The sequence below is a fragment of the Cherax quadricarinatus genome, chromosome 35 (assembly GCF_038502225.1).
Source record: "Cherax quadricarinatus isolate ZL_2023a chromosome 35, ASM3850222v1, whole genome shotgun sequence".
Taxonomy (NCBI): Eukaryota; Metazoa; Arthropoda; class Malacostraca; order Decapoda; family Parastacidae; genus Cherax; species Cherax quadricarinatus.
The window spans coordinates 6,010,318-6,034,949 of NC_091326.1; the positions used below are offsets into that span (position 1 = coordinate 6,010,318).

The 24,632-nt window shown below is 41.9% G+C and overlaps 1 protein-coding gene and 1 pseudogene across 7 annotated transcripts in view; one reads left to right on the forward strand and one right to left on the reverse strand.

Moving 5' to 3' along the window:
* The window catches only part of NaPi-III (Na[+]-dependent inorganic phosphate cotransporter type III), a 241,285-nt gene that overhangs the window by 162,106 nt on the left and 54,547 nt on the right, over positions 1-24,632 (forward strand). For 2 of the 7 annotated variants that reach the window (XM_053785660.2, XM_070091334.1), the window contains exon 1: positions 8,892-9,161. The exons of 4 other annotated variants lie outside the window; for them this stretch is intronic. The gene's annotated coding sequence lies outside the window, so the exon portion shown is untranslated. Of the gene's footprint in view, positions 1-8,891; positions 9,162-24,632 lie in introns of those variants that run through there. One more of the 7 variants, XM_070091333.1, reaches the window with a different exon arrangement.
* LOC138853623 (uncharacterized) lies at positions 1,183-23,268 on the reverse strand (annotated as a pseudogene).

The following is a 24,632-nucleotide window of genomic DNA, read 5'->3' on the forward strand; positions in this document are numbered from 1 at the left end:
TGTCGGAAAACAACACTTGATGTCGTGACGAGTAGAGCTGCTGGGTGCTCGACTCCAGTATTCTTGGGTAAAAAAAAAGTGGAGATTAGTACCCACAAGTACGTAAATAGACAGGTATGCTGGTTTAAAGACATTTATTTAGGAGACGCTTCGCCCATCATTACACATGCCAGAGGGACTTGACGCTTGTCATCAGTCGCAGCACCTGTGGACACCTCGTGGACTTCCGTAATGCCAGCACAGTAAGCTCTGTTTGTCATTACCACCAATACCATAGTTCGACGTGTCTAGCGTGAACCAGTACATACCATTTCTCAGTATGCCTACTGTCGTGTTCCACTGTTCCTTCTAATGTTGTTAAAATACAGGAAGCTTCATCATTTCTGAAATCTTCGCAGTACAACGCTTCTTACCGAAGCAACACGCAGACATCACTTAGCTTCCTTCCGTTGTCTGGCAGACCCTGACCCCTTTTAATAATTATTCACCTTATTCTAGCTGGATGTTTTGGATTTATAAAGCCTCCCCCCCTAATGGACGAATCTATTTACAGCAAGTATGCATAAGTACATACATATATAATTATATAATATATATATATATATATATATATATATATATATATATATATATATATATATATATATATATATATATATATATATATTATATAATATTACACACAGAGGGAAAGGGAGATGGAAGGGTTCCACCTCTGGTGCAGATTGTGGGGGCTCAGCTTCGAACTAGATAAAAAGGTTTAGAGGAAAAATATTTGGATTGCGTCCTGAAGTAGTTTGAATGTTCCACTTCCTCTACCATTCCATCTTTTTCAACTGCACAGATAGGTATATTTATTTTGTAAATATGATACACAAAGATTGAGGAATACATTGGTGGTACAGAGATGAAGTATATGGAACATGAGGTTTGAGGAACGAAATGCAAATACACGCATGTGTTTGTCAAAAAATAAAGTAAAAGCATGTCGTACAGCTCCTCAGCTGGGACACATACGCAAGGTTCGAGCTGCAGCACTGAGCCTCTGGGATCCTTAGCTGCCCTGGTTAGTGGGTGTATTAAGTACTTGATAAAGCCACTACGTGAGGCTTTATCAAGTACTTGATAGTCTCTAAACGAAACTGTATCAAGTACTTGATAAATCCAGTACTTGAGGCTTTATCACTTGATTGCCACTTCATGAGGCTGTATCAAGTATTTGATAGCCACTATATGAGATTTTATCAAGTACTTGATTGTCACTACATAAAGCTGTTTGATAGTCACTACACGAGGCTGCATCAAGTACTTGATAGTCACTACACGAGGCTGCATCAAGTACTTGATAGTCACTACACGAGGCTGCATCAAGTACTTGATAGTCACTACACGAGGCTGCATCAAGTACTTGATAGTCACTACACGAGGCTGCATCAAGTACTTGATAGTCACTACACGAGGCTGCATCAAGTACTTGATAGTCACTACACGAGGCTGCATCAAGTACTTGATAGTCACTACACGAGGCTGCATCAAGTACTTGATAGTCACTACACGAGGCTGCATCAAGTACTTGATAGTCACTACACGAGGCTGCATCAAGTACTTGATAGTCACTACACGAGGCTGCATCAAGTACTTGATAGTCACTACACGAGGCTGCATCAAGTACTTGATAGTCACTACACGAGGCTGTATCAAGTACTTGATAGTCACTACACGAGGCTGTATCAAGTACGTAATAAATAGCCACTACACGAGGCTGTATCAAGTGCTTGATAGTCACTACACGAGGCTGTATCAAGTACGTAATAAATAGCCACTACACGAGGCTGTATCAAGTGCTTGATAGTCACTACACGAGGCTGTATCAATTACTTGATAGTCACTACACGAGGCTGTATCAAGTACTTTATAGTCACTACACGAGGCTGTATCAAGTACTTGATAGTCACTACACGAGGCTGTATTAAGTACTTGATAGTCACTACACGAGGCTGTATCAAGTACTTGATAGTCACTACACGAGGCTGTATCAAGTACGTAATAAATAGTCACTACACGAGGCTGTATCAAGTACTTGATAGTCACTACACGAGGCTGTATCAAGTACTTGATATTCACTACACGAGGCTGTATCAAGTACTTGATAGTCACTACACGAGGCTGTATTAAGTACTTGATAAGTCACTACACGAGGCTGTATCAAGTACTTGATAGTCACTACACGAGGCTGTATCAAGCACGTAATAAATAGTCACTACACGAGGCTGTATCAAGTACTTGATAGTCACTACACGAGGCTGTATCAAGTGCTTGATAGTCACTACACGAGGCTGTATCAAGTACGTAATAAATAGTCACTACACGAGGCTGTATCAAGTACTTGATAGTCACTACACGAGGCTGTATCAAGTACGTAATAAATCTCATGCAAAATAAACGTCATTTAAATAAAGGTCTTTTGTTGTGTGTTGTTTACTACTTGTCGGCTACGCAATACTTCATCTATTATAATTGTGCTATGGTACCCTTGTTTACCAATGCTTTTGGTATAAACCTTTAATAGATACCAGCTGACTAATTTTGAATGATACGTGAGCAAACACTAGGACGTATTTATTAGAAAACGTTTTGGTCTTGGAATCTTGATCACTTCAAGGTCCCAGGACCGAAACGTTTTCTAATGTATCCTAGTGTTTACTCACGTGCCCTTTTAAACCAGTGTTCTTGCAAAACGATTGTTGCATTATTAGCCAAAACTGCACGTTCTACCTGACAAGCACGGTATATATACTTCTCACTGTTGAAGCTAGAGCGATCAATGCATGGATATTCCTTTGGGTTCAGATATACGAACGAACATGAATAGAATTTGCCTGCAATTTCCTAGAATGTTCAGACTCTACACCAGTTTACAACTGTGCTATAATAGCTACAAAAAGATATATCCTAGTATTAATGGTTGATCTCAGGTGGATTAATGGCTTTTTTTCTTGGGCTCGGCTAGATGTAGGTCAGTGTGTTGCTCGATTATTGCGGGTGTTGCTAGTGATATGGTGGCTATTGTTGCTGCTTCTGCTACGATCATTGCTATTGCTGTTGCTGCTGCTCCTTCTATTGATCTACTTGCATACTTGCTTCTCTTGTTATTTTTGCTGCACTTTTAGACATCTTGCATACTTTTGGAGCTTTTTACTTACCTTTAGAGCTCTTGTTTACTTTTGGAAAGCTCTTGCTACTCCTCTGAAGCTCTTTGTTACTCAGGAAGACAGAGGGTGATAAGCTGCAGGTATACCGTTGTGTTCGGTGGGATGTGGGGAGGGGTTGGGGTAGTTGGCACGGATGCCAACTAGGTCAGGTGGCACTCATGCACCGGCATCTCTCTCACGTCTTGGCACCTATTCTTTATTCCTTAATTAAACCCAGTTTTCGGGACTATTATCAACGGAACTATAGTAAAACCTACACGAAATACAAACGTGTGTTTCAACGGAGGAAAATAAATTTGTATTTCTTCCTAAATATACAGTACATTTCCTCGTTCAGTGGTGAGGAGTTCGATTTACTCATCCCACAGGCACTGTATGATCCTTAAGGATTCGCCATTCATCTGTTGTATTTCTTCCACGCGAAGGTCGTTATGCCATTGATCGGTGTTTACTATCGTGCGTGGATGTGTCATTGAAAATTGTCTGGATGATGTGAGAAGGAAAATGCCCTGATGAGAGCAGTTGTGATGGCGGTAGCGTGATATTTGAGTATTCATGTTGACTGAGAGGGAAGGGCAAGGTGTGCTAGTTTTGGCGGCATTGTCATGACAACGGCACTTCCTGCATTCTCCTATGTCTTGCTGTTGACGTACGTGTGTGTGTGTGTGTGCTCCCATTTGTGTTTATATACGTACCGATTTGTGTGCATGTTCTAATTCATTTCACTTTATTCAGTGTATTTAACGAGTCATGATTTCCTAGGACTTATAGCTGGTCTAGAATTTCAGTCATGTTTACTATCAATGCCTCAGAGTATCCTGTAAACCATGATCATATCTCCCATGATTCCTCACACCTGGCAGCTAATTCAAAGTGTTTAGTTTAATTTCCAGCCATTTTTGTTAATGACTTGATTGACTAGATTGCTCTTTGTACTAATTGTTAAATTTATGGAGAAGCGCTAAACCCCGGGGGGTAATGCAGCGCCTGAGGAATGGGAGTATAAATTAGATTTAATTCAATGAATAGGAGGGAAATTTAGATTCATTGAACTCTCATTAAAGCGATAACCCCCCCCCCCCGTCCCTTTTGAAGGGCTGGAAACTGTAAACTTGATAACACTATGATAACTGCTAAGTTTACTGTTTTGTACGATTCAAGAAATTTGTATATAGAGTATACCAGAGTTATCTAGTCACATGTGGTAAGTGTTTGTTAGAAGTATGACGCTCGTACATTGTGAGAGTCATGGTGTGCAATATATGCGTTGGGGAGGGAGAGGGGCTGCAGTGTGTATATGTGAATGATATAAGGAGTACATTGTGCATATTGCACTGTGGATGCAGCAGCCAAGCCATGTGCATGTCTTAAGAGTGTACAGAGTGCAACTTGTGCACATGACTGTATATTTACGCATTTATGCGTGTTGATGACACCCAGTGCAAGTATAACCCAGGTGCTGTATAAACAGCAGGTGAGACGTGTGCGGTATCTGACTTAGCAGGAGCTAGTTTAACACAATAGTGTGATGTACACATTACCTTCACCGGATGACATTGCTAAGCACGCTCGCCACAGCATCGGTATTGTCTGAAATATATAAAAGTAGACTTTCAGGCGAGACGTACCAACACACAGGACGTGGGATCCAGCAGGCTTCCCTGCAGCACATGTTACAGAAACTGTCATAGGGAAGGGCTCCCGACTCCAGCAGATAGCGGTAGCCATATTTTTTGACGGGGATCACATTTTACAAATCGCCTTGCTCATTCGGGTTACCAGGCAACATGTTTGTCACTTGTTTGTCATTTGTTTCTCTCAGATTTTATATCGCAGAAGTGAGAATTTTCACAATGAACGAAAGTAGCAAACCAGTGGTAATGAATACGTGGAATTGTGAAGGTCACGATCTCATGATCGTGAATTCCACGTACTCGTTACCATTATATATATATATGTATATATATATATATATATATATATATATATATATATATATATATATATATATATATATATATATATATATATATATATATATATATATGCGCGCGCGTAAACCCTCAGGGGGTCATGCACCGTTTAGAGAGTGGGAGGTTATCTGGTTTTAAGAAGAGGGCAGCTCCAATTTCTAGGATCAGGATCCTATCATATTGTGTGCTAACTTATGACCATCCTAGAGATTCTTTGATCAATTAAATTAACATCCTGAAATTTGTGTTACATTTACTTTACATATTTTTCCTCTGGGGAAAGTGCCTTGATGCCTGTGAGATGCTCTTTATACAAAAAAAATAATGAATTTATCGTTCTCTTCCTTAAATCGAACCCGAATGCCTCCCATTCCACATGCGTTTTTTTGACTCCTGCGTGTCATAAAAAAACCGGTATCTTAATTCCAGTGTACTGGCAACTCTTAGCATTAAAATGATAGTGATCTTTAGTCTGGCCATATCTGTTATTATACACCTTGTTAATCGATGGTGGTTACTTGGCCACTTCTGCCCCATATTTAAATCCTCTAGTATCCTTCTCATCACGGTGACATAGACCTATCAGACTTGCTGACAATTACTCTTTTACCCCTTATATTTCGTCAGAAGTTCCTACACACGAATAGATACATAAACATGCATACACACGTATGCAGGCACAAGCACTCACGCATTCATGCACACAATCGGGTCCAGGAGCTGCGAATAGACCCCTGCAGCCACATATAGGTGAGATAATACACTTAATTAAGCATGTCCAACAATTGAAAAAAGTGCGGAGGTTTGCAGTGAGATTAATTCCAAAGTTAAGGCGTATAAGCTACGAGGAGAGACTGAGCTAAACCTGATGACACTGGAGGGCAGAAAAACCAGGGTTGACATGATCCAATGGCGTATTAAATACCAATAGGAATTGTTAGGTTGAACAGAAACAGCTTGGTCGAGAAGCGAGAAACAAGAATATGAGGGCACAGCTGGAAGTTTAAAACACACATGACTGACTCAGAAACGTTGGGGAATATGATCATCGGCGCATTTTGGCCAAAATTCTTACTAATAGACTCCTAGTTATCTTCAAGAAGGCTCTGTACAGGCACCTAGTCAGTATCTGACCAGCCGGGCTGTCGTTCGTACGTCGGTTTGCATGCAGCCAACTAAAAGCCTGGTTGATCAGGCCCTGATCCACCACGAGACCTGGTCACAGACCGGGTTGCCGGGGCGTTGACCCCCGAAACCCTCACCAAGTATACATCCCAGGTAAATGTCCAGTATTAAGTTTACCATGCCATAGACAATTTTTTTTTTGTGCGAATGGGAAACAACGAAACGTTACTTAACATAACCAAACATAACCTAATCGAAAGGAACCTAACCATATCGGTAGATATGCAGGTGGCGTGTCTCCCTGTTGTTTTTCCCTGTTGTGCTTCCCTGTTGTGCTTAACCCGGGGTGTCTAGTGACTGTGGTTGGCCAGCTCCGTTGGTTGGCTCTTCCGTGCCGCGTTCTACCCAACATAAAGGTATTATTTTTGATAAAATCTCCCAAAATAATGTATTCCGTGGTGTAGATAGCTTGTGTGTATCGGAAAGTATTAAGCAATGTCGTGAGTTCCGCCAAGGAACAACATTCAATTATAGCCGAAAATATTTCTTGAAAGTCTCAGTGGTCAGGAAGTGGAGCGACCCGGACAGCGAAGTGCCAGAGGCAGTATCTACACCTAGCTTAAAGAATAGGTATGATGGGGCTCACAAAACCAGAAGAACGAACCCAGTTGCGACCAGCGGAGAGCCGGGGTCCAAGAGCTGAGACTCAACCCTTGCAACCACAAATAAACGAAAGAAAACACACCCACACACTCTCTCTCTGAAATTATAAAAAAAAAATTCCTACGGCATACATTAGACTAAACTTGGAGTATTCAGTGGAAGAAGGGAGTCCACTATAAGAATAACATACACAGTATAGGAAAGAAAATTGTAAAGACATACCACATATTGGCTCCCAGGGCTAGGAAAGACGAGTTAGGAAGAATAACTTGATAGTAGAAGTGTTTCTCGTTGATTCATTGGATGAAAATGGAAACTGAAATAATTACGAAAAAATACACATTGTTATTCGTCCGAGTGAAAACGGTACCGAAAAGACACTAAAAATATTTCTTCATAGCATAGTAGATTATTGAAATGGCCATTAAAAAGAGGGAGTCGGTATTACAGTCATTAAAAGCTTTAAAAAAAATCGTGACATAGTAAACACTGAAGACAGAGAGCGCGAATATAGTTCTTCTGTAGCAACAAACACTGAAATTGGAACACTGCGAGCATAGCTCTGCCCTGGTAGCTGATACTACCAGCGCAGCGCCCGCGTGGAATCTACATGAAGAAAATTCAGGAAGTTTGTCCGAAGAATTATACCGGAACTAAGGTACAGAAGTTACGACGATTGCACGCACTAATATTCATGGCGTCAAAACAGTGGAAGAGAGAAGGCATCATCACAACAAAGATACTCACGGGAATAGAGAAGGTGAACACTGTTCGCCACGATAAACTCGGAACAAGGGGGCACAGAAACAGAATGCACAGTTAATGTTTTAGAAGGCACTTACTATAGCATCAGAGTACATAGTAGTAGTAAATTGTAACAGGCGAGCTACGCAGAATTAGAAATAGCCCACAGATTCAAAAGGTTTAATACAGTTACAGATAAATTTAATAGTGAACCTTAAAGTTCTCTAGCTTCACTCAGTAACTACACACAATTCATTTGTATGTATTATATCTACATTTACATTCCACTGTATGAATAACTGATATTTTGATTACCTTTCGTTTAAGGGGATAGGTAAGTGAAAGAGTAATGCGATTTTTTTTTTCGGAATCCTCAGGCAGCAGGTGTGATAACCTTCCTCAAGCAGCAGGTTTAAGTAAAATAACAGTTGTTTTTCTGGGTTGCGAAATAATGCCTCGAGTGTTTTGTCGTCAGTGACCTTCGCCCTTACGAGTAAGTTCGGACCAGACAGTGCTATACCCATGAAGGTAAGAGCTTCACTGTGGGGGTAGTATTAATAGTGGTAGTAGAGGTCGTGGTAGTATGGGTCGTGATAGGGAAGTTATGGTGATAGGGTCGTAGTAGTAGTGGAGATTGTTATTGTAGGGAGAGTCGTTGTGACAGTGATGGTTGGGGGATCGTTGTGGTAACGAGAGGTCGTGGTGCTAATTGTGGTATTCTTTTCATTGTGTAAGTTAGTGTTCCCGAATGAGGGACAACAATGGGTGGTGGACCTGGGTTCCAGGGTTTGTTGCCTCATTCAGACAAGTTCATTGCTTCGGGGAAGGTGGAGTGTCATACTCGGAAACTTGTGTCTGATTGGCTGGCCAAGCTCAACGTAGGGACGGGCTAGGCTTTTCGTCAGACTCCCAATTCGAATATTAATAATTTTTTACACATTACCCAAATAGAATGAAGTGGTTGTTTTTATCTGTCACGGCGTCCATGGTGAACTCAGAGCATTTCCATTTTTTTCAGAGTTAATTTGAAAAAAAAGGTGGTGGTAATGAAGAGACTAGAGCATGCCGCTACGCTCCTCCCACTCAACGTCTCCCCAACGTTATTCCTCAGTTTTCCCTTTCTCTCCCCCCATCCTCCACCACAACCGTAGGTATCCTCATGTCAGTGGAAACCCGACTGATGCAGTAGTGGCGACAGCCTCGCCGAGGACGGACACCACTGGGCGAGCCTCTGTACCGCTTTCCCATACTCAGTGTGACTTAACAGCGGCAACAAGTACTACTACCGCTTTCTCTCTGTTGCCTCATCTGTTCCAAGCCACTGTAACGTGAGACACTTGCTGCTTCTTCACCTGTGTATGCTGCTCGCGTTCCTCCGTCCACCTGCACGTGTTCACTCGTACTATAAGCTACCTTACAACCCACACATCATACAACCATGACGGTAAGTTGGATAAATATCTCGTTTTCATTGAAGTTGTGACGCAAAGACGTCTATTGGTGAGTGATGTCGTCTTATTTGTGCAGTAGCGTCTGGTTACCGTTAAGGGATGCTGTCATGTTACTGAACTTAAACAGGTACCGTATGGTACCTTTTGAATGATGCTGTCATCTTGTGCAGCAGCGTCTCCTGCCAATGTGATGCTTTCAACTTAAACGTAGTCTCATACTGTCATGCTGTCATCTTATGCAGCAGCTATGCTGATATGGCACAGCAGCTGACTGAGTAAAGTTGTTGAAATTTCTTACTTAGGTTTTCTACTTGTCAATAGCGCTGATGTTTTTCTTCTCTTAATTATCCATGTCCTGTTTAAGTCTTTTTCTGCGATTTGTTGTTTGTGTTAAAAACGCTACCTGGAGGTTACCTGGAGGTTATTCCGGGGATCAACGCCCCCGCGGCCCGGTCCATGACCAGGCCTCCCGATGGATCAGGGCCTGATCAACTAGGCTGTTACTGCTGGCCGCACGCAGTCCGACGTACGAGCCACAGCCCGGCTGATCCGGCACCGACTTTAGGTATCTGTCCAGCTCTCTCTTGAAGGCAGCCAGGGGTTTATTGGCAATTCCCCTAATGCTTGATGGGAGGCTGTTGAACAGTTTTGGGCCCCGGACACTTATGGTGTTTTCTCTTAGTGTACCAGTGGCGCCCCTACTTTTTATTGGCGGCATTTTGCATCGCCTGCCCAGTCTTTTACTTTCGTAGGGAGTGATTTCTGTGTGCAGATTTGGGACCATTCCTTCCAAGATTTTCCAAGTGTAGATTATGATATATCTCTCCCTCCTGCGTTCCAACGAGTACAAGTCAAGTGCTTCCAAGCGTTCCCAGTAGTTAAGGTGCTTGACAGAACTTATACGTGCAGTAAAGGATCTCTGTACACTCTCTAGATCTGCGATTTCACCTGCTTTGTATGGAGATGTTAATGTACAGCAGTATTCCAGCCTAGAGAGAACAAGTGATTTGAAAAGGATCATCATGGGCTTGGCATCTCTCGTTTTGAAAGTTCTCATTATCCATCCTATCATTTTCTTTGCACGTGCGATCGTGGCACTGTTGTGATCCTTGAAAGTGAGATCCTCAGACATTACTACTCCCAGGTCCCTTACATTATTTTTCCGCTCTATTGTATGGCCGGAGTCAGTAGTATACTCTGTTCTAGTTATTATCTCCTCCAGTTTTCCATAACGGAGTAGTTGGAATTTGTCCTCATTGAACATCATATTGTTTACCGTTGCCCACTGGAAAACTGTTTATATCTTCTTGGAGGTTAACCGCGTCCTCAGCAGATGACAGCCTCATGCAGATCCTAGTATCATCCGCAAAGGATGATACGGTGCTGTGGTGTATATCTGTTTATGTCTGATATGAGGATAAGGAATAAGATGGGGGCGAGTACTGTGCCTTGTGGAACAGAGCTCTTCACTATGGCAGCCTCCGATTTAACTCTGTTGACCACTACTCTTTGTGTTCGATTTGTTAGGAAGTTGAAGATCCATCTCCCCACTTTCCCAGTTATTCCTTTAGCACGTATTTTATGGGCTATTACGCCATGATCGCATTTGTCAAATGCTTTTGCAAAGTCTGTGTATATTACATCTGCATTCTGATTTTCTTCCAGTGCATCCAAGGCCATGTCATAGTGATCCAGTAGTTGTGAGAGGCAGGAGCGACCTGCCCTGAACCCATGTTGCCCTGGATTGTGCAGATTTTGGGAATCCAGGTGATTTGCAATCCTGCTTCTTAGCACTCTTTCAAAGATTTTTATGATGTGGGATGGTTAGTTCGCTTTCCCAGTTGCCTTTAGTCCTACAGTATTATTACGTATTAATATTTTGCCGTGGAGTCGGAATGAGATTTTTAAAAGTGTCGTTTGGGTGATTTTTTGCCGATGTTCCCGAGTCACTGCTCGGTGGGGAGAAATTTTCGACGTTAACCAACCGGTGAAGAATTCTCCCATATATAAATTCAGTAAAATTATCGGCAAACAGTAACCTAATGCAACATAACATAACGTAACTTCAACCTAATTTATGTATGATAACTAGTGGTTATTGAGAAACACAAATGCAGTAAAATACTATTCTTATTAACAACGTTTCGCCCACGCAGAAGGCTTTATCTAGGCAGTGTCGGTATTTTATACCCCCTTTCAAACTCGTAGTTGCTGTACACACTCATGTATCCTGCTGCTGGGATAATTCTACCATCAGTGACTCGGAAATACAGCAACTTTGCCGGCATTAGTGATCAGTCCTGGCAGTTATTATGGCAGTTTTGTGTGGCCATGCCTGGGTTAATGACAAAATAAATATGTCTAGTAATTGCCGTGGATTTGGTAATTGAAGGTATAAATGGGCAACAGAAGTACATGTTGCCTTGGGCGTCGTCTGATTGAAATTTAAACGTCTTGAAAGTATTCGGTGATTTTTGTGAAGTATTATTAGTGAGGTTACTGAAGTTATGCTGGTGTGTAACATTCTGCGCATTGTTCCAATTGTAATGAAGTGGTTGGTTGCAAATATTACTTAACAAATACATCTCCGATATTTATTGGTATAGGTTGGATCTGATTTGGTAGACCGTGGTACCCCTCTTAAGATATTTTTGGAGTCCACATTTATGTGGCTCTGTACCCAGGTGAGTAACATTGTATATATACATACCATCCATGTTTTAGTCAGGTGTCTATATGCATTATGGATGAGATGGCAGTTTAGGGATTCTAGTAAAGCATTGATGTCATCGATGTTTGGTTAGAAATTTAGTATCGTGATATGGACACTTGATGTTTTTGTTGTTGCAGTGTGACATTTTTGGCGAGGATTGCAGTATAGCATTTGTTGTCGTGATCTATAATGGCTGCTGTAGAGAGTAAATTTAATTCTATATCAAATGTTGGCATTTATACACAGCGCACCTGTTAATGGATCGGGGATCATCGCCTCCGCGGCCCGGTCTCAGACCAGGCCTCCTGGTTGTGTTATTACTTTAGAGCGGAATTTAATTAGTATAATTATACTAATTATAACACTACTATGATTAGCTGTGTGTGCACGAGATGAACAACCAGTTATGTAAACTTATCTAAAATATATTTAGTTGAGTTAGGCTAAATTAAATTGCGCTTGTTATAATAAGGTTAGATTAAGTTTTCTAAGGTTCTTTTTGTACAAAATTATTAATTTATTCATTAACGTAAAAAAATATATCTTTAAACGTATAAGAGAAAATTTTAGAAAGGACTTAATTTTCAAAGAGTTCTTGGTAATTGACCAATTTTACCTATTCAGCATGCATATATATATATATATATATATATATATATATATATATATATATATATATATATATATATAGATATATTATGGCATTGGGGAAGGGTGCTCTCGTGGATCGAATCATGGCTCACAGACAGGAAGCAGAGAGTGTCCATAAATGGGGTTAAATCCGAGTGGGGATCAGTAACAAGTGGTGTTCCACAGGGATCAGTCTTGGGCCCGTTGTTGTTTATAATATATATCAATGATCTTGATGAAGGAATTACTAGTGATATGAGCAAATTCGCCGATGACACGAAGATAGGTAGGATAATTGATTCAAACGTAGATGTTAGGGAACTTCAGGAGGATTTAGACAAACTCTACTCTTGGTCAGAAAAGTGGCAGATGCAGTTCAATGTAGATAAATGCAAGGTTCTGAAGCTCGGGAGTGTCCATAACCCTAGCACTTATAAGTTAAATAATGTAGAACTTAGCCATACAGATTGCGAAAAGGACTTGGGGGTTATGGTAAGCAGCAACCTTAAACCAAGACAGCAATGCCTAAGCGTACGTAATAAGGCAAATAGATTACTGGGATTTATATCAAGAAGTGTAAGCAACAGAAGTCCAGAGGTCATACTGCAGCTTTATACATCATTAGTAAGGCCTTACCTAGATTATGCAGCTCAGTTCTGGTCTCCATATTACAGAATGGACATAAATTCGTTAGAAAACATTCAGCGTAGGATGACTAAATTAATACATAGCATTAGAAATCTTCCTTATGAAGAAAGATTGAAGACTCTTAAGTTACATTCACTTGTTAGACGAAGAATGAGGGGAGACCTGATCGAAGTGTATTAAGTGGAAGATAGGTATTAATAAAGGGGATATTAACAAGGTCTTGAGGATATCTCTCCAAGAGAGAACCTGCAGTAATGGATTTAAATTAGATAAGTTTAGATTTAGAAAGGACATAGGAAAGTATTGGTTTGGAAATAGGGTAGTTGATGAGTGGAACAGTCTACCTAGTTGGGTTATTGAGGCTAGGACTTTGGGTAGTTTCAAATTTAGGTTGGATAAGTACACGAGTGGGAGGAGTTGGATTTGAGAGGGACTTGCACATCGGAGCTTGTTTCTTGGGTGGCATTGAAAATTGGGTTGGTCAAATGTTTGTTAGTGGGATGAATTGTAAAGGACCTGCCTAGTATGGGCCAACAGGCCTGCTGCAGTGTTCCTCCTTTCTTATGTTCTTATGAGAGAGCGAGTGAGCAATTTTGCCACTCGTTTTTTGTGCTATACACAATTATATAACCCGCAAATAAGAGAGGTGAGCGTACGACGACGTTTCGGTCCGACTTGTACCATTTACAGAGCCACACTAACAGAAAGGAGAGAAGGGAGTATATATAGGCCAGCAGACAGAGACAGGACAAGAAAGGTAGTAGGAAAGGAAGAACTTTTTTGTGCTCCTTGAGTCTGTCAGAAAGAGAACGGCCAGTTTCCCCAAAGTACCTAAGGACAAGAGGAACAGGAAATAGATTAGACACCAGGAGCATCTATAGAGGGAGGAGAGGTATGAATTAGTTTGATGCGAAGAGTCAGTCTGCCGAAAAGTAAGCTTGATGTCTAAGGAACGGAGAGAGTTGTTGAGATGAGAAAGACTGGAAATATAGGGAAGGCAGAGGACAGGAGAGTTCCTGGGAGTAGAGAGTTTGGGAGAGAAGAAAGTCCGTTTAGCACGTAAGAAAGCAGTCTACGAAATGGGTAGGGTAGCCAAGACGAGAAAATGAATTACGAAGAGTGGAAATTTCTGATTGAAGGGACTGATGATCACAAATGCGAAGAGCACAGAGAAAAGGAGAAATAACACTTCTTGACAGAGGAAGCATAAGAAAAGTAGTGAATGTACATGCTTCTGTGCAAAGGCTTGTGGTACACGGAAAAAGCAAAACCTATATCTGAGCGGTGGATATGGACATCATGGAAAGGAAGCAAAGAATTAGATTCCCATTCAGCTTTAAGCTTAATGGAGGGGGGGGCAAGATTATTAAGGGCATCAAGTAATGGTTGGAAGAGACTAGTCATGAGGCCAAAGAGCAAAGATGTCATCTGCTTAGCGGCGCGCATCAATAGTAGGAAGAACAATCTCGAAGTATTCCATATAAAGTTTAGCAATAACAGGAAATGGAGGAGAGCCCATAGCGACACCGAAGGTTTAAGAATAATATTTGCCTTGGAAGGAAAAGGAATTTGAGTCCTCATAAAGGCGGATAAGATCAAGAAAGACATCAGTAGGTATAAGGAGATGAAGTAACCCTTCATTGGCCTTCTCTGAGAAAATGGGGAACATCATCAAGAGGGACATTAGTGAAGAGGGACTCAACGTCAAGACTAAGCACCTTACAGATCGGGAGAGGGCGAACACGTTCGATAAAGTTTTGAGAATGACGAAGGTGGGCAGGAGAAAAAGTACCAAAGAAAGGGAGTGAGGGTTTTGGCCAGCCAAGAAACAGGAGAATAAGAGACAGAACCTCAAGAGGATATGATGGAACGAAGAGGAATATCAGGTTTATGAGTTTTGGGAAGGCCATAGAAATAGGGACAGATGACACGAAAACGTTGAACAATGTCAAAGTCACGAGGACAGAGGCCCTACGTGAGTCAGAGAGCAAGATTAAAAGCTTTACGGAGGTAATCTTCGCTCTCAAGGGTTACTGAATTACCTTCTTCATAAGAGAGGATGACAATGTTAGTGTTAGATTTAAGAAAAGAAAGGGCAAGTTGATAGCTGCGAGGAAGGTGGTAATTCCAAGAAAACAGACTATCAGGAGCAGGAAGGAGAGCGCCACGAGAAGTGGACAAGTCAGGAAGATTACGAGAGCGAGACTGACGAAAGTAATCAAAAGAGCTAATCAGATCACTACCAGTGTGAGGGGCAGGTGAAGTGGCAAAAGAAAGACCAAAACCAAAAAGCTCAAGCTTATGTTGGGAGAGTGTGACAGAAGGAAGATTAGTAACACAGTAAGATAATTTTGACCAAGGGCTATCTGAGATAAGACGTTGAAGTTTATTCTGTAGTTTAGAAGAATGAATTTGTGAATTCAGGCGAGCAGTGTCAAAAGCAATGGTAGTGAGGTTACAAAGATCTAGTGGAAGAGAACACGTTGACGTTGACAGCACAAAAAAAAATAACAAAAAGGCACAATACCGTGACTGGAACAATACAACAAATAACCTGCACATAGGAGAGGGGAGCCTACGTGTATTATTCCAGTCACAGTATTGTGCCATTTTGTTATTTTTTGTGCTGTTTAATAGACACTTAGCTGTGATGGCGAACATCTGGTTGTTCATCTTGTGCACACACAGGTAATCAAAGTAGTAACAAGTTTATTTAGGTACAGGTACACAAGTATAGTTACACAAATTTAGGTGAGTGCAATTAACATACGTAGTAACATTATGCCAAAAAAATGGCAAACAAGCGATACAAGATGCAAAACAACCACGGAGGAAGTTGAATGATAGCGCTAGGCCTTTCGTGTTGCAATCAGGATATAATCAGGAGCTCCTGATGTACTGGTTGCAACACGAAAGGCCTGGAGCTATCATTCAACTCCTCCCCCCCCCTGAATAGTGGCTTTGCACATAGCAACATGTATAAACTACCTGGGATAACCCAGAAATCAGTCGAAGTGATTCTTTCCATTAGGGTAAGTTTATTCAGTTATACATAAATACAGTTACATAATTTATTATACATAGCAGCATGTGTGTAGACTACCTAAGATAACACCAAAAAGTTGTAATATCTTTTTAAAGCCTAGCTGTAAGATACAATAGAAATCGAGGAACCAGAGCTAGCTAGCATACACCCTAGTGAGGTCATCTCTCCAAGCTAGGGTTCGCTCGTCCAGTTTGGTTGAGAGCAGAGATAAGAGTTGGGAAGGAGGGGAGGGGGGGGGGGAATGTTTACCGTCAGCCCACGTGGCTTGGAGACGGCAGGAGGGGGGTTACCTCATGTTAGCCGCTCGCGGATGCTTTTGGTTTTCCCAGCGTTCTGAATAACCCAACATTGAACATTTAACCAGTCTCAGTACTCGGCTCCCCCACTCTTCCAGTCATAATGTATTAACATTAATTGTGTATATAATAATAGCCTTTATCACGTGTGATTACTACTGTCGCTCAGAGAAGAGTGGGCGTGTCATTGAAGAATGGTCAGGGATGGAGGTCGCTCCCCCGGGTGCAGGCGCTGTGATTGGTGCAGCAGGAGGTGTGTCTGGTCGCGGGGACGCCGTCTGGGCCGGCTGTTGGGGGCTGCTTAATTTTTATCTTCTTACCATCTCTTACTCAGCTCCTTCCACAATATAGAGGAATCACTGTTATTTTTTTTTTTTTTGCTGATTCTTTACCAAGTAGAATGAACATCTACAACTGCACGAGGTAATGACAGAGAGTAAAACGGAGTATTTAAGATGCTTGGGGTGTTCAGTGGATTAGCATGCAGTGTGTGCTGTCGTGCCCTTCCCTTGAGGTCACCAGTCTACCAAAGTTAGATTCCACGTGCCAGCTCACCGCTCACTGCACTACTTTTGTATGCTTTTAACCACATACAGCTATATTTAGAGTTATATCATTACCTATATGTTCACGACAACTAGGAGTGTTATTCTGCACTGTACTAGACTGTGGGCGGTGACTGGAGGCGTGTGGTGGGGGTAACTGTTCAGGTGGGTGGAGAGCGGCTGACTGAGGCGTGAGGCACACGTGATCACCTCATCCTAGCCGCACATTCCACCTTTTTGTTTGTCCAGCGTCCAGATCTTCGTGGAAGCCACTCCTCTGCTCTCAGGATGTCCACTTCCACAAACAGTTTGAAGTTTGTCTTGATAAGATTGATTCTTTTCGGGTAAGTAGTTCAATTGGCGTAAGATAAAAAAAAAATACGTTTTGCAAAGGCTTCCAAGAAAATAATGGCCTAGCGGCTTGTTTGCAGTTATAAATAGCCTGACTCAGACAAAATCAATGTCATCATCTATACGGCTTCACACACTGGCGTCATTTTGCCGATTAATATAGTGGCAGCGTACAGTTAGTTATAAATAAGGAGTTGAGTTTCGTCAGAGGTTCCGAGGTAAGGGGTCGGCGGGTGCATCTAAATCATCCATGTTGGTTACAGTCCGTGACCTTGAGTTTGAAAGATACGGCGGGACAAAGCGGCCACTACACTGATGCAACGTGAGGGAGAGAGAAGCTGTAGTGGAGGGAGGGAGGTGGAGGCACTGTTGCCCCTGGCTGCCTGCTGCCTCCCCTCGTGCTGCTCACGTGAAGACCCGCCTTAACCAAACTGGTCCAACATCACGGCCACAGCACTACCTCTCTCTGGTTGTCTCCCTCTCTGCCACTTCTCACTTTGTTCCTCCTCCTCCCCTTCCATTGTTTCAGCATCTCTGGTTCTCATTAATATACACCGGGAGGTAAGACACTGATGCGCTGGAGTGGATTCCATGCAGTAGTACGCAAGTAGTTGCTTACCACTGAGCGAGTCATCATTTGACTTCTGAGACGCGTCAGGAGAAATTTTGCATAACGAATGAAATCCAACTCCTCTTTACTTCCCTGTTGGCTTCCATCCCAAAGTGCCAGCCTCTTCGCCTCCCTCTTTCGGCGCCTTCTCTGTTAGTAGTATAAAAATAAGGAAATAGCTTATTGACCTAAGCGAGGCAGCTCCTCTTTATATTCCGTATCATCGCCAAAGATAATAGAGTAACTTGCTCTACATTTCCGAACCAGTATTCTTTTCGATTATAATAATAATCCGAACCAATATTTATCAGATCTCTTAAAAATTCCGTATTGGGTATCGTCAACCCAGACTAAACAAGTTATTCTTAAGAGTGTAAATGTATTGCGTCTAGAGGCAAACGTTTTGAGCAGCGTCACTATCTTGTGAGTGAACATAATGGAGGAATGTGTAAAGACATGACAGCCTGTGTGTGTGGTGTGTAATGCACTGACAGCAAAAGTATTCATGTACTTGGAAAAGTCAGGGGTGTATATGTATACATTTTATTGTTTTCTGTATTAAGGATCAGCTTCATTCCGTTTAATATCAGAAATATCTTGAGAATCTTTTAGAGGACCAAAGAAATGTATACTTTCTAGAAGAGGCAAAATAATAGTAAATGCTAGATAGATTCCCCATCTCATGTTAATCAGACCTGAATTAGTAAGAAAATATTACAGGAATGACGTCTAGAAAAAAAGGTCAAAGTAAGAATAACATCTGTTAGGAAATACACATGAAGATGTCTGTAAGCATAAACTGATTGCAAATAGAAACTTGTAAGATTTACCTGTCATCTTACATGCTCATAAAACAAAGAAAAGACCAGCAATCGTGCCCCAGTGCCAAAGTTTTATCAGGCTTCCGTTTCACACTCCCTTCTTAAGGGGTGAGAGGAAGCCTTGATGCTGGTGAAAGGCTCTTGATCCAAGTAATTTGTACTGCTGTCTCTCAGTGGGGTGAGCTGTATTACCCTCACACCTCCCTTTCACCAGGTGCTGTATAACTCATATAGGTATAGCGATTCCCAAAATAAAATATTAATTGATAATTTTTATTTCCATTAAGCATACAACATAGGATTAGTTAACATGACTGAGATACTTTATAGAAACCTCTTGGTTATGCAGGGTAATAATAATTAATAATAATAATAATTAATAATTTCACATTTGTATGTAGGATGGTAGATTGTTTACTGTATCTAAAGTAAGTGAAGAGAACATTCTAATTATGGGGCATCACCTCTGGGGGGAAGGTATTCAGGCTCAATTTAAGGAATTGGAGCACAGATCCAATCCCCTAGATCAAGAGCCTCTCACCAGCGTCAAGGAACCTCCCTTGAGGAGAGTGGAGAGAACAATAGCGCATAATTTAAGTGAGGTCTCAACGGCAAGACGAATATGTTGCTTTCTTGGTTTTAGATGCTTGCTAACCATCATCCCCAGATCCTTTACACAGTCTTGCTTATTAGATCCAGTGTTTGGTCGATTTCTGGCAAGATGTTGGCTTTTGGTAAAGCCATGGTGTGACTCATGGACTTGTGCCAGGCTTCACAATGGCTAAACTTTAGGAAGTGTTGGCTGTGCTGCGGCTGGCAACTAGCACACTTAAGATCACAGGACGAGTGATATTTGCTGCAAGGTATGTACACCCAGGGATGTGTATATTGGTTTTATTAGTTTTAGGAATTAATTACAGCCTTAATAATGTATGTGCAACCAATAGGCTTTAATAAACCACGGAACGGATGGGATTTGAATCCATGGCGAGTGAGTCGTACAACTGCAGGCCAATGCGTAAACCATAGGGCCAGCTGGTTACAATAAGATTCACCCAACTAGGTATATTTCTGTATACAATACGAAGGTTAGCATGGGCCCCACTGTGACTCACACTCCATGGGTTCTAATCCCACCCGTTCCGTGGGGTTAGAACCACCCTGACACGGTCACTTTGATACACTCACTCTGACACACTTGCAATCATGTTATTACTATTTTGTGAGTCATAATAGGCTTTAATATACAGGCTGTAAAGACATAACATGGGATGCGAAAAGCGCTTTGCAACACTTTAAAGACACTAAAGAATGCCGCTCTGAAAAATTGATGCGATACAATGCGTTTTACAGTTAGACATTACTTAAGAAAATAACTAGAACCTCTTTCTAAGAGGCCGAAGTGAAGCACGGAGAGTACCAGGCTTTGTAGAAGCGACCTTGATGGAGCTGCAGGAATGTTTTATTAATCCGCGAAATTAACCTAACGCGGCTCTTAAAATGATGGCCCTCTCCGTGGTGCCATTGGCCTTATAGCGATGTAGTAAAAAGCAGCCTCTGGCATGCAATTCTACGGGGGGGGGGGTGGCAGTTAACACAGTGGAGGCGTGGCAACAGCAACTACTTGCTTATTGGTACTGGACTAGATGACGTGCATTTGTAGGCTGATTTTTTTTTTATCAACTTGGGTACACGAGCATAATGCGACTACCACCCTAATCAATGAGAGTTTATATGCATGACACACAGTTTCATTTAACATATATTCATCTTTACGAGTTTACTAAGTTAAAATGGCTAACCCTCCGGGGTTAAAAATCCGAACGAAATCTTATCTTATCTTAAAATGGAAAAACGAATGTTTAAAAACCCCAAAAATGCAGGTTGGCCTTTACTTATGTACGTACGTATATGTACATGTGGGAGACGGCCGACTTGTTGAATATATATATATATATATATATATATATATATATATATATATATATATATATATATATATATATATATATATATATATATATATATATAGTATTGATGAGTGTATGTTTGTATAATGACCACATGCACAACATTTTCATAGGTTTATGTAACGTAACCTAGAGTAACCTGATCTAAATTAAATTCCTAAGCTGAACCAAAAACAATTTGGAAATAATGGGAAACGCTTAAAATCTGACGTCGACTTCGGGTGTAAATAATAGTTGCCTTTGTTCATATTAAAGTTATTGTATAATATCACTATAATTGTCATACCTTGTTTACTTGTTGTATTTGGAGTACTGGGCTTCGTGGTAACTGTATTGAACTCTTGGTTAAAACAACTAACTTGTGGGAATAAATTATTATAATGGTATTCGCAGGGTTCAAAAGTACTTGGCAATGAAAGACAATCGAGTTTGATTCGAGGAAGGGAAGGATATTTCCAATACCAAGGATCATGTGCATGAAGGAGAGAGAAAAAATTACGTTGAAGCAACAAGTGGCATCAGTGCAACAGTAACTGCCTGACTGCTTGATAGCACCATCTCTTCAAGCAACTCATCTCACCTCGTCACCCCTGCCTCAAGCAAGCAGCTGGTGGTCCATTCAGTTGCCACACCCCTGTCTAGCTTAGACCTGCTTAGCATGGGCCTATTGGCCCATTCTAGGGAGGCCCAATTCGTACTCAGGTACTTGTGTACCTGTCCAACCTGTTTTTAAAGTTACCCGACGTTTTCTTCAGTTACGCATGTTTGATCCATTCTTCTATATTGCTGAACTGGCGATTTCCTATATCCCTGCCAAATGTAAATTTATCCAACTTTAATCCGTTGCTGGGAGACTTATCTTTGTTAGATATTTTCAGAAATTTGTATTCGCCTTTATTATGGCTTTCCATTTGCGCACAATTAAATACCCACTAATTCTTCGTCTTTCCAGGGAGTACAAATTCCTTCAGCCTATCCTGGTGCGAATAGTTTTTGATACAGAAATTAACTTTGTCATCTTTCTCTTACTACTTTCTATACACACGTTCTACTTGACATTTGCTACTGCACACGGGGTAAGCATACGAAGCTACGTGGCTTCCTTATTGAGGGGGACACGTAGATTGTGCTTTTGGCTCTCAAGTATAGTCCTTTGACGAAGAGCCCAGCATTTCTTTTGTTGACATGGCCAGGATATTTCCTCGTTCGTCACAGTCAACACCGTATGTCCTTAACAGAGTTAGCGCATTTTACATCAGTAAAAAATAAGCCGCTTAGGCGACTATAATTATTAAAAAAAAAAATAACTTCCGCGCCACACCTCACTGCCTTCGACCGTTTTTGCTCTAGAATTAGGCTGCTTGGATGGCTTGTTCCCCATTGCTCTTGTCTACCTCTTACCTCCCTCTCCTGCTTGCCTTCCTTCTTCGCTCCCTCCCCCTCTCCCACCCTCTCTTTTTCCTCTTGTTTACTCCCATTTTCTCTCTTTCGATACCATTATAGCCAACACTGCCAACGGCAGGACATCTATATATCTTTTTTCAATGTATAATCGTAATTAGCTTTGAGCATTCTTAACGAGGAGCTTTCAAGGCGGGGGGGGGGTCGTTGAGGCTAGTGAATGGCTCTTGATCCAAGGAACTAGAGCTGTTCTCCCCTTCGTTGACTCGCGTGATGATTGCTCTTCATTCCCCAGGCGCTGTATGACCCTGGCGGATTTAGCGCTTCTCCCTAAATGTTATATTAACCTCAACGGGAATGAAGTGACTTCTCGATGTTTAGGCTTTGTTTTCTTATGCGATAATATTATGATGTTTGGGTAGTGCCTTGTTATATTTGTATTAAAACTGGGCAGGTCAGTACTGTGCAACACACTGTATAAGACAGCTTTTGTTCTGCTTCGTAACTGTTTAGGTAGGGAGAGATTACGGAAGTGGGCGAATGTGCCAAGCGCTGATGAGCCACTGTACCACACGCGCCTCACATTACTGTTGGGAGGGTGGGAGGAGGAGACCAGACCTGTATCCTGATAACCTCGGTATTACCACAGCTGGACGAGAGGTGGGTGAGTCAGAGCTGTTCGCTATCTGCGAGTTAGGTGTTCCTCAGCTGTGAGTCAGGGGTCTTCGCTAGCTGTGTCAGGTGTTCGCTAGTTGCGAGTCAGATGTGTTTGCTAGTTTTGTGTCGAGGGTGTTCGCTAGCTGAATCAAATATTTTCGCTCAACCTGTTTTCTAACTAGATTTTTAGATTTTGCCACTGAAGTGGCTAGTTTATTGTGCACCCCATATTCATCCTATGGATGGTAGCGCAAGAGCATATGGATACACAAAAGGCCTAGGAACTAGGCCCCAAATGGGTTAACAGGTGTACATTTGGATTTGTATCTAGAGCAGCCATTTTCACACAAATTGCCTTGGTTCGTCTTAGGAGCCACAGTCCACAGGCACCGGTCACTGTAAGAGCCGGCATCTTTCCGAATCTGCCCGGGAACTGCCGCTGAGTCTTGCTCTTACCCATGACGTAAGGTAGGCAACGTCGCTTCCGGGATGAACGATTACCTGTTCCTATTCAGATACTGGCTGCTGCTGGCCTTTTTTTGTTGTTGACACTTTCCAGTAGCAATAGGATGGATCACTTGCCGAAAGAAACATCATATGAAAGGGAAAAAAATGTATCGCTTCAACTTCATTTGCCAGGCTATGATGGATATATGGTCCTGCGAGCCGCTAGCACAAACAGCCTGGTTGGCTAGGCAGTCAACAGGGAATTCTGGCCTCAGGCCGGACTGCGGCTGTGTATTTTTAAGTACACGAAAAGGCCTGAAATTTTTAATACGGTATTTGTTATTCTCGGCAGTCTCCCACTGAGGTAGGGTGATCTGAAAAAGAAGAAACACCATCACTTACTCCACCGTCTTGACGTAGGTGCACCGACACTACATCTCAAACTATCCCCACCCCTCCTTCAGAGTGTAGGCACTGTGCTTCCCACCTCCGGGACTCGAGTCCGGCTTCCCTGAATCCCTTCATAAATGTTACCATGCTTACACCGGAACAGCACATTGTCATAAAAACCGCTTGTCTCTACTCCTATCTAACACGCCTGTTGGATGTTCAAGACCGTAGCTTGGACATCCGAGAATTGAATTAATAAAATTAAATAATACGTGTGGCTTACGTCTGGCAGCGTGGGGTGCATCGTGATATTTCGAGCGTGCATTGTTTAACGAATTGTAAAAATAATTGGATAATGGGTCGAGCTGTGAGCGATTTCGCTAGTTGTGAGTCAGATGTTTTTGCTGTTTTCGAGTTAATCTGCCAAGGATGTGGAGGGGACTCCCAGGCTGGGAGAGGAGAGTGCACACACACCTCGATAAATGTCAGAAAGGCGGCGGAACAGCTTTTTCTTCCTCCTCCAACCTGCCTCTTCAGTCTTGCATCCGTCCGCCATAATGTGCGTCCACACGCACCACCACCCCATCCCTTACCTACAGTGGGTGATCTCTGACCCAAGAATTATATAAATTTTTAAAAACAAGAAAATCAGAATGGATTTAGTGAAAGTTTAGTCTCACTGTCTTCCTAGTTATCTGAGAGGATAAGGGAGATAGAGCGAGACAGACAGGGATGGGTCGACTATGGTTAAGCATTTGACAGTGATCACGACTCACAAAATCGTAATGACACGATTGCAAACAAACCATACCACGAGCGGGGTTAGAACCCGCGATCAGAGTCGTAAAACGGTCGGTCGGTCTGGAGTTTTATGACTTATCGCGGGTTCTAACCCCGCCCGTGATATGATTCATTTGACAGTGCCCCACCAGAGATTGA